We start from the raw sequence: 15,459 nt of genomic DNA, 5'->3' as shown, positions 1-15,459 counted from the left end.
TTGTTGTTGTTTTAAGATGCAGTCTTGCTCTGTCACCCAGGCTGGAGCGCAATGGCACAATCTTGGCTCACTTGCAACCTCCACCTCCAAGGTTCAAGAGATTCTTCTGCTTCAGCCTCCCAAGTAGCCAGGACTACAGGGATGTGTCACCATGCCTGGCTAATTTTTGTATTTTTAGTTGACACAGGGTTTCACCATATTGGCCAGGCTCATCTCAAACTCCTGACCTTGTGATCTGCCCCACCTCAGCCTCCCAAAGTGCTGGGATTATAGGCGTGAGCCACAGCGCCTGGCCCATGGTTGTTCTTTACACTAATTTTTGTATCTTTTAATATTAGTTTTTTCTGGAGAGTAGATAGTAGTTCAGCAGGAGGAATTGAAGCAAGAAGCTATTCTAGGGAGAAGAAATTGTACTGGTGAGGGCAGGCTGTGGTCAGGAAACAAAGTCATCATTCTGCTTGGCAGAATAAAAACAGTTTTTTCTTTGTCTTAAGAGCAGCAACTTGCATTTGTATAACATCGTGCATTTTATAAAATACTTTCATGTGCTCCCACCAGTTAATTATCAACTTGAAGGACAAGTATTCCATTTGATAAATGAGGAAACAGGTTCAGAAAGAATAGGCGATATATTTGTGAGTATTTTTGGCAGAGAAAAACCTTAAAAGGATATACAACAAACAGTAGTGGTGATCTCTGGGAGGTGGAATTTACTCTGTTTAATTGAATTTTCTAATATTTCCATAAATGAACATGAAGTAAAAAATAATAAAGCAGAGAGAGGGAAGGAAGACAACAGGAAAAAAATGACTTCCTCAAAATCAAATGTTCACATTTTGGATTCTCAATTCTGCTCTGAGTTACACTAATGACAACAACAGAAGAAATACAAGAAAGATTCTAACAGAAAAAAATGTTCAACTTCACGAGTAATCAAAGAAATGCAAACTAAAATAATATGTAAGGATCACGTATATTAAATTAGCAAAACTTTTTTACAAATGACAGTGTGATGAGACTAGTAGCCATTTACTGTTGGGAACATTGTAAATTGGTACAATTGCTTTAAAAATGGTTCAACAGCAGACTGGTACAGTGGCTTACGCCTGTAATCCTAGCACTTTGGGAGGCCAAGACCTGACCTTGAGGTCAGGAGTTTGAAACCAGCTTGGCCATCATGGTGAAGCCCCATCTCTACTAAAAATACAAAAAGTTAGCTGAGCATGGTGGTGCACGCCCGTAATCCCAGCCACTTGAGAGTCTAAGGTAGGAGAATCGCTTGAACCTGGAGGAGGAGGTTGCAGTGAACGAAGAGCATGCCACTGCGCTCCAGTCTGGGGACAGAGTGAGATTCCATCTCAGAAAAAAAAAAGATTCTGCAACCAGTAAGGAGATTTTTTTGTTGTGGTGCCTTCCAAGGTGCTTGTTGATAACAGTGACTCACTGGAGACTCACTATATGCCAGGCACTGTGCTAAGCCCTTTATATCATGGATTGTCTCAAAGCCTTCAGTTTTTTTCTCTGTAATATGACCTACACCCAGCGGCCAAATTGACCTTCTCAAGTGCTGATCACGCCTCTCCTCTCCTTTCCTATAAAACCACCAGCTGCACCCTTTTCCCCCAAGGAGTAAGATCCAAACTCCCCAGTTTGGCAGCTAAGAACCTCCTTGGTGTGACCTTTGCTCGCTTGTTCAGTTTTGTCTCACTCTGCTACTTTTCCAGTGCAACGAGATCCTTACCTGTGGGCATGCACTCATTAATCCATCCAGTAAGCATTTCTTGAGCACCCACCATGTGCCAGGCACTGTTTTAAGTGCCATGGAAAGAATGGAAACAAGAGAAATGACTCTTACCTTTTATGGGGTTTACCAAAAACAAATCAATTAATAAATGATCAGACAGGTGTAAGGACTCTGATAGAGGTGTAAGGATAATGTGACGGAGGGTGACTAATTTAGATGGGAAAGTCTTCCTGAGGATGAGTTTAGGCTGAAACGTGGTTGACAAATAGGAGGCAATGCAAAGGTCTGGATGATGAACATTCTGGGCTGAGGGAACAGTTAGTACCAAGGCTCTAAAGAGCACACAACCTTGGCATGACCAAAAAGCAGAGAACTCAAGAGTGCTGAGTGAGGCAAGGGAGAGAGGGAAGGGGGCATCAGAAGAGGCTGGAGGCTGAGGGGACAAAACCACAAGGGTCTCTTAGGACTAGGTAAGGATTTGGGTCTTCATTCTAAAAGCAATGGAAAGCTGCTGAGAAGTAATGTGATTCAATTTAGGTTTTTATTTTTACTTATTTATGTATTTGAGACGTAGTTTTCCTCTTGTTGCACAGGCTAGAGTGCAATGGCACAACCTCGGCTCACTGCAACCTCCACCTCCTAGGTTTAAGTGATTCTCCTGCCTCAGCTTCCTGAGTAACTGGAATTACAGGTATGTGCCACCACACCCAGCTAATTTTGTATTTTTAGTAGAGACAGGGTCTCTCTGTGTTGGTCAGGCTGGTCTCAAACTCCCAACATCAGGTGATCTGCCTGCCTCAGCCTCCCAAAGTGCTAAGATTATAGGTGTGAGCCCGGCCTGATTTAGGATTTTAAAAGATCACTCTGGTTTCTGTGAGTTTTTTCAGAGCAAAAATAGTATCAGGAATATCAGTTTGGAGGCTGCTACAGGAATTCAGGTAAGAGAGTCTGGTTGTTTGGGACTGAAAAGTGGCAGGGAAGATGGACAGGTGTGACAAGACAGGTTCAAGAGGAATCTGGGAGGTAAAATTAATGGGGCTTGGTGATGACCTCAATTTTGGAGTGAGAAAGAATGGATGTGTGGAGCACATTCAAGAAGCGAATCTCTAGTCATGAAGTAGAAACAAAAGAAAACTATGGAAAGGGTTACCTCCACTCTCAGCAATAGCATTGAAATATTCCCTGCTCATGGCTGGGGGAGGATGGGCAGGAAAACAGGGAGGAGAGAGGGGACTGGTGGGGCCACAAAGCAAATCACACATTACGCTTCCAGAGTTCACATTTTACCATAGCTGAACAACATGAAAATCGAAGTGACAGGTGGCCAGGCATGGTGGCTCTTGCCTGTAATCCCAGCACTTTGGGAGGCTGAGGCAGGTGGATCACCTGAGGTCAGGAGTTCAAGACCCACCTGGTCAACACGATAAAACCCCATCTCTACTACAAAATTAGCCAGGCATGGTGTTATGTGCTTGTAATACCAGCTACTAGGGAGGCTAAGGCAGGAGAATCGCTTGAACCTGGGAGGCAGAGGTTGCAGTGAACTAAGATCATGTCATTGCACTCCAGTCTGGGCAACAGAGCAAGACTTTGTCTCAAAAAAAAAAAAGAGCTCACATCTTATGACAGCTGAACATGAATAACAAAGTGATAGGTAGCTGGGAGCAGTGGCTCATGCCTGTAATCCCAGCACTTTGGGAGGCTGAGGTGAGTGGATTACCTGAGGTCAGGAGTTTGAGACAGGGCATGATCTCGACTCACTGTGCCTCCACCTCCTGGGTTCAAGACATTCTCCTGCCTCAGCCACCCGAGTAGCTGGGATTACAGGCACATGCCACCACACCTGGGTAATTTTTGTATTTTTAGTAGAGACAGGATTTCACCATATTGGCCAGGATGGTCTTGAATGAACTCCTGACTTCGGGTGATTCAACTGCCTTAGGCTCCCAGGCTGTTGAGATTACAGGCAAAAGCCACTGTGCCTGGCCTGAATCTGCATTTCTAACAAGTTCCTAGATGATGCTGATGCTACCGTTCTGGCCTCTCAGTTTGAGAACCAACGCACTGGATTAACTAAAAAAAAAATTTCTGGTCCATTATCCAATGATGCTTTCAGAAATGGAGATAGGGTTATCAGCTGAGTGCTATCCTCCATGAGCCACAACACTCAGATGCGTTCCATATAATGGAAGAGAATGAAAGAAATAAACTTCAACCCACCACTTTGCTCTCTAAACAGTGATAGCCACCCCAGTCCCTCCTTAACCCCTTGCACCTGCACTTACTCAGCCACTCCCATTCCCCCAGGATCAAGGATGCCAGCACAGGATCTTGTAAAGCTCCCTAGAACTTAGACAACACACTCCACCATTTCCAAATTCAGACTGGTTTAATGGATATTATATGGGTCCTCCGGTCCTGTAGTGGCTCACAGGCACTGTCAAAATCCCAGAGCTGATCTGTTGTTGCAGAGGACTGCAGGCTGGAAATCTAGTGACTTGCAGCCAAGTCTGGCTCTTCTGTCAACTACGTGGCCCATGATGAGTCATGTCATTTAGCATTTTTAAACCTTAATTTTTCAACAGTTAAAAAAAAAAGTTTCTCACTATGATAGAAATGGAATACCTGAAGAAATATTAGCCAAAATTTTTTTTAGAAAAAAAGACATTAGCAACAGAACTGTAACATTAAACTTTAGAGACATTATATTCATAGTTTACCAACAAAGTGCTTGTGTGTGTGTGTGTGTGTGTGTGTGTGTGTGTGTGTGTAGTTTTAGATCCTCACAACAACCTTGTGAGGTAGGTAAGGTAGTGACTTGAGGCTGAAAGAAGGTAAGTCTGGCCAAATGAAGTCTCAGGGCCAGAACTCAAATGCTTTACCTTCTCAATGAAGTCAGTGTTCTTTCCAACACACTGCCTTCCCTCAATTTATTACAATTAAGTGTAGGAATATACTAGTATATAAACTGGATGGCCCTAAAAGGATCAGAGAATTATATTATCCTAAAACTAAATGGCCAATGACCCAGAAAATTAGGAAACAAGAATTGTTGGCTGGAGATGGTGGCTCACAGCTATAATCCCAGTACTTTGGGAGGCCGAGGTGAGCAGATTGAGGCCAGGAGATCGAGACCATCCTGCCAACATGGCAAAACCCTGTCTCTACTAAAAATACAAAAAATTAGCTAGGTGTGGTGGTGTGTGCCTGTAATCACAGATACTCAGGAAGCTGAAGCAGGAGATTCACTTGAACCAGGGAGTCAGAAGTTGCAGTGAGCCAAGATCACGCCACTGCACTCCAGCCTGGCAACAGAGCGAGAGTCCATGTAAAAAACAAAAACAAACAAAAAAAGGAAAACAAGAGGTGCTTTCTTCAGCTAAATGCCAGGGAGGATCCCTGTAATATAATTTGACACTCAGCAATTTTGCTTCCACAATTCTATAGTCCTCTACCAGGTTCCTCTGGATTGTTCATTGTAGGGTATTTTCTGTCAGATGACAGCAAACCTCCTGTGAAAATACTTCATACACTGCTGCTCAAAGAGCCTCTGTAATTCTTTCAGCCTCCTAGTCACAAGACTGCAGATATCCTCTACGATAGTTCTGCCTTGTCATGGCAGTGAGACATCTGGTGACTAATGCCTGCACAGCACTGAACTGAAAGTGCATTAACATTTTATTCGTGTTTTCCAACCCTAAACCTTCTAGTGCCAATCTAATTTCTCTAAGTTCTGAGCTTGGGGTGTGGGAACTATACTAATAAATTCCTAATTCAGTAATAAGACTGATAAAAGTCTCCAGTCTTGTATTGAGTGTCTTTTAAGGGCCAGGTACTGCATTAAAGGCTTTATCTAAGACCTCAAATATTAATCATGAATAATGATATGACTATTTATTTACTGAGCATCTACATTGTTCCAGGCACTGTACTAGGTGGTTTACATGTGATCTCCAGGCCACATTGCTCTCACTTCTCATTTAGTAAGTAGGCATCAACTTCTTTTGTTGTTGTTGAGATGGAGTCTTGCTCTGTTGCCCAGGCTGGAGTGCAATGGTGCAGTCCTGGGCTCACTGCAACCTACACCTCCCGGGTTCAAGTGATTCTCCTGCTTCAGCCTCCCGAGTAGCTGGGACTACAGGCATGGGCCACCACATCTGGCTAATTTTTGTATTTTTAGTAGAGATGGGGTTTTGCCATGTTGACCAGGCTGATCTCGAACTCCTGACCTCAAGTGATCTACCTGCCTCAACCTCCCAAAAGTGCTGTGATTACAGGCATGAGCCACCATGCCTGGCTGGCATCAACTATTAAACTCACATTTCACTAAAAGTCAGGAATGCCTGTTGTATTTAAACTGTTATTTGGACTCTAAGTTTATCCTCTCTGTTATAACATAGAAAATAAAGAGGGAGAAGAGATCAGGGGCCAAAGTGAGCAACTGGTGACCAGGTTTTCTCTAGGTGAGGTGCTCAAAGACAGAAGCAATGAAAATTTGCAAGGGAGCAGCAGAACCACTGAAGACTATTTCCTAAATCAAGTGGGTGTTTTGATGGCATAAAAGATGCGCTTTCTGATGGAAGCTCTTGTCATATTTACTACAGTGGAAAGGTTTTTCCCCTGTGTGAGTTCTCTGGTGTGTGAGGATATGGGAACGCTGATTGAAGGTCTTGCCACACTCAGGACATAGATAAAGCCTGTTTCCTAAGTGAATTCGCTGATGGGTGATAAAGTGGGAGCTCTGATCGAAGCTTTTCCCACACTCTCCACATTTGTAGGGTCTTTCTCCTGTGTGGATTTGTTGATGCTTAATGAGGGCGGAGCTGTCAGCAAATGCTTTTCCAGTTTTCACACTCACCTGAGTGTGTTCTCTGATGCATGACCAAATTTGACCTCTGACTGAAGCTTTTGTAGCAGTCGGGACAACTGAAAGACCTTTCTCCTGAATGAGTACTCAGGTGAGCTACAAAATGAGAACTCTCTCTGAAGCCCTTCCTGCTCTCTGGGCATTGGAAGGGCCATTCTCCCATGAGGGTTCGTTGGTGCTTAATCAAATCCCAGCTCCGGCTAAAACTCTCCCCATAGTCATTACAGCTGTAAGGCTTCACGCCTGTGTGGGTCCTCTGGTGGGTGATGAAATTTGAGCTTCGACTGAAGCTTTTGTGACATTCCAGGCATATGCAGGACTTCTCGCCTGTGTGGGTTTGTTGGTGCATTATGAGATGTGGCCCCCGCCCAAGTCTTCCCACACTGCGCACTCATAGGGTCTCTCTCCTGTGTGGGTTCTTTGATGTTTAATGACTGTTGAGCTGTCGCTGAACTTTTTCTCACACCCCTTGCTTTGGTAAGACTTCTCTCCTGTATGTGTTATGCAATGGGTGACAAGGTCTGAGCTCTGTTTGAAGCTTTTCCCACACTCTATGCATGTATAAGGCCTCTCACCAGTATGGGTTCTTAGGTGTCTTATGAGATAGGAACTCTGGTTAAAGCTTTTCCCGCATTCTTCACACATGGGCTGCTGACCTACATATCCATCCAGGAACTTGTTTAAATCCCTCTCCTGTGAAAAGGGCTCAAGCTGGCCCTCTGCTGGAAGGCTTCCATGTTGCTCTTCTAATTCTAGGCCTCTCTCCCAGTTTCCTCCCCAACCAAGGCTATGAGAGATCCTTATTGGTCCTTTCTGAGGATGTTCCATATTGTTCTGCTGTTTCAGAAATGTCCTGATTGAGCTTTGCCACCTGATGCTCAAAGTCTGAAAAATTAATGTAAATAACAGAGAATGAAGTTATCAGTTATCAGGAAGGAATATCAGAAAGCAGTGAGAAAGACTAAAATTGCTGTTTGTGCAGCAGACTGCACTTAATTCAACCGGTCTGCTTTGCTTTGTGAAAAGTTTGTTGAAGTTCATTGAGCTTTCAGAACATGTGAATTCCTAAACTTTTTAAATTTTAAGATGGCCAGATGAATCTTGATATCCTTCAAGAGGAGACCATATATTGTCAATATTGGGCACTTTCTTTTTTTTTTTCCATGAGGCATTTTATTTGTAAATATATGTATCACATCCCTAGAAAAAAAAGTCTTGCTTCTTCATGGTCCATGATGCCAGCTGAGGTTGTCAATACAATGAAACCAAACTGGTGGGACGGAAGCAGATTACTCTGCCATTTTTCTAGATCTTTGAGTTGCATATCAAATCTGGGGCTGATCATACCATACTTGTTTAGCCTGCCTGTGAGGTTCACAATTTTCCCAGCTCTGTGATCGTCAATGATTTCAAATTTGCCAATGTAACCATGCTTCATTATCATAGTGAGAAACCGGACGATGACTCTGCAGCATGGCCTAATAAGCACCTGGCATTTGCCTCTCTTTTCGGCATTGTTGATGCTCTTGAGAGCATCAGCCAGGACATCCATATGCACCATTGTGGCGGCACAGAAAGATGGTGGAAAGAGCTGGGCACTTTCTTTTGAAGATATTTTAGGTTTAGGCCGGGTGTGGTGGCTCACACCTGTATAATTCCAGCACTTTTGAAGGCTGAGGCTGGTGGATCATTTAAGGTCAGGAGTTTGAGACTGGCCTGGCCAACATGGTGAAACCCCATCTCTACTAAAAATACAAAAATTAGCTGGGCATGGTGGCGGATGCCTATAGTCGCAGCTACTCCGGAGGGGGAGGCAAGAGAATCACTTGAACCCAAAAGGTGGAGGTTGCAGTGAGCCAAGATCGTGTCACTGCACTCCAGCCTGGGAGGCAGAGGGAGACTGTGTCTCAAATAAATAAATAAATAAGTTATAGGTTAGACAAAAGTGAAATGCTTAATCAAAATGAAGACTTTATTTAGTCAACCACTGACCACTGAGTCCAATTTAAATGTCTGCTATTAAGAAGAAAAGTCTAGGGCAGCATTCCAAATTCTTCATCTCAACAAGGCTGAAATGCTAGCTTTCCTTCCACTGGGAGCACTTGTATCTCACCTGTCTGGCTTTCCCTCAGGATTTTCCTCGCCTCAGTTTTGGAGTGGTAGAACCCATGCCTCTTCTTTCTGCTCCAGCTGGGAGACTACAGTAGGTCTAGAAATTCTACACAAGAATGTAAGCACAGGATGTGAGTCTGAGCCAGTCACACGGGGCCTATTCCCTGCCTAGGTAGGGGAGAACACCCCGGGAACTCTAATGTGTATTTGGTCTCATTAAAAGTGCAGCCATGGTAAAGTGATAAAACAGGGTGATTTCCCCAAAAGCTGAAAAGAAAAAGCCCCTTTCCTTTTATTAAAAAAAAAAAAAAAAAAAAAAAAAAAAGACTCAGGTGACAGAAACTCTGAAGTAAACACAATAACTATTTCTGAATGTATAAGTCTAAAGCTAAATATAGAGAGGATTTTTATCAGAAACAGAGCTGCCATGACCTCACCCTTAGAAAGAATGAAGGAAGTGAACTATAATGTTGGGCTTTAAAATTTTCCCAGAATGATAGCAGTCAAAAAAGCCATGAGAAAAAGACAAACACTTGTTAAGTAGCCTGTAAATATATGAAAAATGTTTAAGCTCTCTATAATAAAAGAAATTCAAGTTAGAACAATGATCCACTGAGGCAATATAGTGTAGAGGTAACGAGTGCAAACTCAAGAGTCACACTGCTTGGGTTTGAGTCATAATCTTGCCTCTTACAAGCTATGTGGCCTCAAGAAAGTTACTTAAACTCAGTGTTTCAATGTCTTCATCAATAAGATAGGGATAAGAATAAGATCCATTGGCCAGGTGCAGTAGCTCACTGCTGTAATCCCAGCAGTTTGGGAGGCCAAGGCAGGTGGATCACTTGAGGCCAGGAGATCAAGAACAGCCTGGCCAACATGGAGAAACGCTGTCTTTACTAAAAAAGCAAAAATTAGCCAGGTGTGGTGGTGCACACCTGTAATCCCAGCTACTCTGGAGGCTGAGGCAGGAGAATTGCTTGAAACTGAGAGGTGGAGGTTGCAGTGAGCCAAGATTGTGCCGCTGCACTCCAGTCTGGGTGACAGAGTGAGACTCCGTCTCCGAAAACAAAAACAAAAACAAACAACAAAAAGACTTCAATAAATGTTAACTATCATTGCCATTTGCCATTTTTCCCCAGGCTCTTTTTTTTGTGTTTTGTGTGTGTATTTGTTTGTTTGTGAGATGGGCTCTTGCTCTGAGACCATGTGGTACAATCACAGTTCACTGCACCCTCAAGCTCTAGGCTCAAGCAGTTCTCTCACTTCAGCCTCCCAAGTAGCTGGGACCACAGGCACAAGCCCCTACACCTGGCTAATGTAATTTTTTGTAGAGACAGGGTCTCTTTAATGTTGTCCAGGCTGGTCTTGGAATTCCAGAGCTCAACTGATCCTCCTGCTTCAGCCTCCCAAAGTGCTGGGATTACAGGCGTGAGCCACCACAGCCAGCCCCAGACTTAAATTATAATACCCACTGTGGAAGATACTTTCATACAATGCTAATGGGAATAAATCAATTGATTCAATCTTCTTGGAAGGTATTTTGCAAAGTATTAAATACCTTAGAAATGTATCTATACTTTGACCCAGCAATTCTAATTCTGAGAATTCTAAGGAAATGATAAAATTATATTTCAATTAAAAATACTTTTAAGGTCGGGTGCGGTGGCTCACGCCTGTAATCCCAGCACTCTGGGAGGCCGAGGCTGGATCACGAGGTCAAGAGATCGAGACCATCCTGGTCAACATGGTGAAACCCCGTCTCTACTAAAAATACAAAAAATTAGCTGAGCATGGTGGCGCGTGCCTGTAATCCTAGCTACTCAGGAGGCTGAGGCAGGAGAATTGCCTGAACCCAGGAGGCAGAGGTTGCGGGGAGCCGAGATCGCTCCATTGCACTCCAGCCTGGGTAACAAGAGCGAAACTCCGTCTCAAAAAAAAAAGAAAAATACTTTAAAAAAAATAAGCTAAAATATGTTTATCACAACCATGGTGAAAATTTAGAAATGACCTAAATATCTCACAACAAAGCAATAATTATATAACTCACTGCAGCCTCAAATTCCTGGGCCCAAGGGATCCTTCTGCCTCAGCCTCCAAAGTAGCTGGGACTATAGACAATTGCTGTTTAGGTAAAAAATGGTCAGATATATAGTTCAATCTAATGTTTGACTTCATCAACAAAATGGTATTGTATTCCATAAAACAAAATACTAGGTGGTTATTTTAAGTGATATAAAGCATTTATTATTTTCAAAATATACTCACAATACAACATGGAAGAAAGTAGAATGTACAGCTGACTCTACAGTATAATCCCAATATTATTCTTATATGCTTGTTTTAAAATTGTATACATGCTTAGAAAAATGCTGGTAGGTAACAGGAGCATAACGCTGCCTCAAAAAGAAAGAAAAATGCTGGTAGGATAGTAACTCTTCAATGGTAGGATTAGGGATGGCGTTTGTTTTCATTTTGCTTGTCTTTTTCTTTAATGAGTATACATTACTTGTAAAATAGATGAAGTAGGCCAGGCACAGTGGCTCACGCCTCTAATCCTAGCACTTGGGGAGGCCAAGGCCAGCAGATCACCTGAAGTCAAGAGTTTGAGACCACCCTGGCCAACATGGTGAAACCTCGACTCTACTAATTACACAAAAAATGAGCACCAGGCACAGTCGCTCATGCCTGTAATCCCAATACTTTGGGAGGCCAAGGTGGGTGGATCACTTGAGGTCAGGAGTTCAAGACTAGCCTGGCCAACATGGCAAAACCCCATCTCTACTAAAAATACAAAAAATTATCCAGGAATTGCTTGAACCCAGGAGCTGGAGGTTGCAGTGAGCTCAGATCATGCCATGACATTCCAGCCTGGCAACAGAGCAAGACTTACACACACACACACACACACACACACACACACAAAAGAAGTAAAGCAGGAGGAAGGGTAGTCATGGTATTTGAGAAAGAGCGTTGGAGGTGTTTGTTTATTTTTAAGTGACAGAAAAAAATTACCTCCTTTTCCACAAAGACCTCAGAAGTTAAGTGGCGGAGGTGAGAGTCCAACCCAGGCTGGAAAAGGAGGATAGTAATACACATATCAAAAAGTTTAGATGAGATATTAAAGACAATAAATAGCTAAGACATCTGGAAACCATGAAATGCATAAAGAAGTCATTCTTTTTCTGCCAAGGAGGCAATAATTAATCTTAGAGGTCTGGAGCTCTAAGACACCAACATACGAGACCACTCAGACCTGGACCCTCTCAAAATATCTATGTCTCGAATTAAAGGAGAGTAGTGGCCAGGCATGGTGGCACCAGTAATCCCACCAGTTTTGGAAGGCTGAGGCCAGTTGATTACTTGAGCTTAGGAGTTTGAGACCAGCCTGGCTAACACAGCAAAGTTAAAGTTCGGTCTCTACTAAAAATACAAAACATTAGGTGGGCATGACGGCGCATGCCTGTGATCCCAGCTACTCAGGAGTTGAGGTGGGAGAAGCTCTTGAGCCCGGGAGGCATAGGTTGCAGTGAATTGAGATTTCGCCACTGCCTGGATGACAGAGCCAGACCCCCATCTCAAAAAACAAAATAAATACATAAAATAAAGGAGAGTAGCATTCTTACTCTTTGAGGGCCCATTCTTCTAACTGTGCTGGGTGGCATCCCTGAAGAGGATTCTCTAAGCAGTGTCCAGGTAACCCACTCTTCCCAGAAGTCCCCAGCCACATCATTGAGGGTCATCAGTTCCTAAAGCAAGAGAGCTCAATATGCATCAGTAGCTCCCTATTCTTACCATCATCTGAAAGCCAAAAAATGGCCACTGGTGTACATAACTCCCCACCCCTGACCAGAATCATCCTGAGGTAAATTCTGTCAACCACAGAGGGTTGCTTTTCTGCCTGTTTTTACATACGTCTTCTCCTGGTCGACTTTCCCATTACTAAGAAAGACCTAGACCTCCTAAACACATAGACAGAACCTAGTCTTTTAGATACATTAACTTTTTGAGGAACAAATTGTCCACAATGAACAAGGTAAACAAAGGAGAGAATTGGCAGGTATAATTTGATTTCTGGAAAGCTTTTGATTCTTTCCAGCTACATTTTCCTCAGCAAGCTAGGAAGTCATGGACTTAACTATACTCATATTAGTTATGAGAATAGCTGACTTCTTGGCTTGCAGATTTGGGGACAACCTCAAGGGACAGATTATGCAGAACTCCAAAGGAAACTGTGTTTGATGCCATTCTATTTTAAGATTTTAATGGAGTCAGAAATAAGATTGAAAAAGACACAGAATTTAAAAAAAATAACATGGATAGTTGTAAAAATAAGTGAAAGTCAATGGGGATAAGCACAAAACACAACTCTTAGGAGCTGAAACCAACCATTCATATATTAATAAGCTGACACTATCACAAAAAAATTACCTTTTGGAGGATTGTCAGAGTCGATTACTGGATGGATCAGTCATTTATTCAGCAATCAAGATGTTGCTAGGCATAGGAGTCACAAAGAAATTAAGATAATGTTTTTTTCTTTTAAAAAGTTTCTAATATACCAGCCTCAGGAACCTAATGAGACCCTTTTCTCTACAAAGAACTTTTAAAAATCAGCCAGGTGTGGTGGCACGCAATTGTGGTCCCAGCTACTCAGGAGGCTGAGGTGGGAGGATCACTTGAGCCCAGGAGTTCAAGCAAGGCTGCAGTGAGCCTAGTAACAGAGTGAACCCTTGTCTCTCCATAAAACAAAACAAAACAAAACAAATAACAGCCAGCATGACCACCTGCTACAAAGAATACTGCATTTCAGAGGAGGAAGGACCAGAATGGGGTGAAGAAGTTTTACTCTTTCACATCTTTTGTCCCACCACAAACAAAGCACCTATTTACCACAAACAAAGCAACACACACACACACACACACACACACACACACACACGGGGAAATATTTATGTATTTACAGACATTATTGGTCAGGTCATTTATAAACTATTGAGTTTTTAAGGATCTAAAAACCATCTCTCTGGTTTAAAACTTTAACAACAATAATGTAATTCAAAAGTAGAAATTGTAATAAGAGTTTTGAGTAATGGCCGGGCGCAATGGCTCACGCCTGTAATCCCAGCAATTTGGGAGGCCGAGGCAGGCGTATCATGAGGTCAAGAGTTCGAGATCAACCGAAATCCAGTCTCTACTGAAAAACACAAAAATTAGCCAGGTGTGGTGGCACGTGCCTGTAATCCCAGCTACTCAGGAGGCTGAGAGCAGGAGAATCGCTTGAACCTGGAGGCAGAGGTTGTAGAGAGCCGAGATCCGGCCACTGCACTCCAGCCTGGGCGACAGAGCGAGACTCCATCTCAAAAACAAAACAGTTTTGAGTATAGTGTTTCTTTCTTTTTCTTTTTTTTTTTTTTTTTGAGACGGAGTTTTGCTTTTGTTACCCAGGCTGGAGTGCAATGGCGCGATCTCGGCTCACCGCAACCTCCGCCTCCTGGGTTCAGGCAATTCTCCTGCCTCAGCCTCCTGAATAGCTGGGATTACAGGCACGTGCCACCATGCCCAGCTAATTTTTGTATTTTTAGTAAAGACGGGGTTTCACCATGTTGACCAGGATGGTCTCGATCTCTTGACCTCGTGATCCACCTGCCTCTGCCTCCCAAAGTGCTGGGATTACAGACGTGAGCCACCGCGCCCAGCCTAGTGTTTATTTCTATATTCATGACCAAACACTGCCGCAAGGTCACTTGCGGGAGCAGCGCCACAGAGGAGGGAAGACTTCTGAGCCACGGTCATAGCAGCCCTATTTCCCTGCCCGCCCCCTTCCCCATGCACAGGTGACCCCAAAGGCCCCCAGAGCTGAGAGGCTGTGACTAAGCGCCATTGTGAGAAGCTGCAGCGCGTTCACCGGGTTTATTAATAGGAACGTGACTGCACGCCCAGGGCCGACCCCCTTTTTCTCGGCGCTGAGGCCCGAACCCGGGTGCTGTGGTTAAGAGGGTCACAAAGGTCAGCTGAAACCCGGGACCACCGTCGAGAAGCCAGAAAGCCGATGGAGAGTGACTTAACCCAACGACGAGAAAGAGACCGGGGCTACCTCTCCCGCACCCCAGCAAGACCGGGGGCTCCCAAAGGCAAGGGAGGGAACCCAGCTGAGAAAACGTCGGGGTGGCGGGCAAGCCCCCCTCCACGCCCCTCAGCAGCACGCCGCGGCGGCCGCCGTCTCCCTCCCGGGATCACTCACCGCCCCAGGGCCCAGCCGGGGATGGAGCAGGAAGTGAGGAGGCCTCCACCGCCGAGCCACACTCGGCCCGCCACCCCGAGGCGGTCCCTCCCAGAACCCGACCGACTTTCGCGACAGGGCTGTGGGGACTCCAGCTTCCACAGCCAGCAGCCGGAACTTACCGCCCCTGTCCTCTTGCTATTGGCTGCTCAGTTTCCATGACTAGAATTCTTCTCTGTCCATTAGCTGACAGAGCTGTCAATTACCGCCGAGCCTTCTGGGAAACATAGTCCTGAGCAAGACCTCAAAGGACTCACAGCCGTGGATGCACAGTTCGAAGCGTTGACAAGTACTAAACCCAATTCTTGAGTTACCGGCCCCGGGAACCATCTGTTTGTTGCGGAGGGATCTAAATGTTGTTCCTCCAGTGTGGGATTTGCTGATGTGAATCTTCTGGCCTCCCACACCCACCTCTGAGCACCCTTGTGCCCACAGCGAGGTCTCCTGCCCTCTGGC

General features: G+C 44.3%; 1 long non-coding RNA gene across 11 annotated transcripts in view; it reads right to left on the bottom strand.

Annotated features, from left to right (window-relative positions):
* Window positions 1–15,096, bottom strand: part of LOC128931298 (uncharacterized) — a 122,715-nt gene extending 107,619 nt beyond the window's left edge. For all 11 annotated transcript variants that reach the window (XR_013522659.1, XR_013522658.1, XR_013522660.1 and 8 more), the window contains exons 1-3: window positions 14,965–15,096; window positions 13,152–13,217; window positions 12,347–12,469 (exon numbers count right to left, since the gene is read on the bottom strand). This is a non-coding gene — a long non-coding RNA (uncharacterized LOC128931298). The remainder of the gene's footprint in view (window positions 1–12,346; window positions 12,470–13,151; window positions 13,218–14,964) is intronic.
* Between the last annotated feature and the right edge of the window lie 363 nt (window positions 15,097–15,459).

The sequence above is a fragment of the Callithrix jacchus genome, chromosome 9 (genome assembly GCF_049354715.1).
Source record: "Callithrix jacchus isolate 240 chromosome 9, calJac240_pri, whole genome shotgun sequence".
In the NCBI taxonomy this organism is placed as follows: Eukaryota; Metazoa; Chordata; class Mammalia; order Primates; family Cebidae; genus Callithrix; species Callithrix jacchus.
Note: the sequence above shows the minus strand (reverse complement) of the source record. Positions and strands in the feature narration are given on the sequence as shown.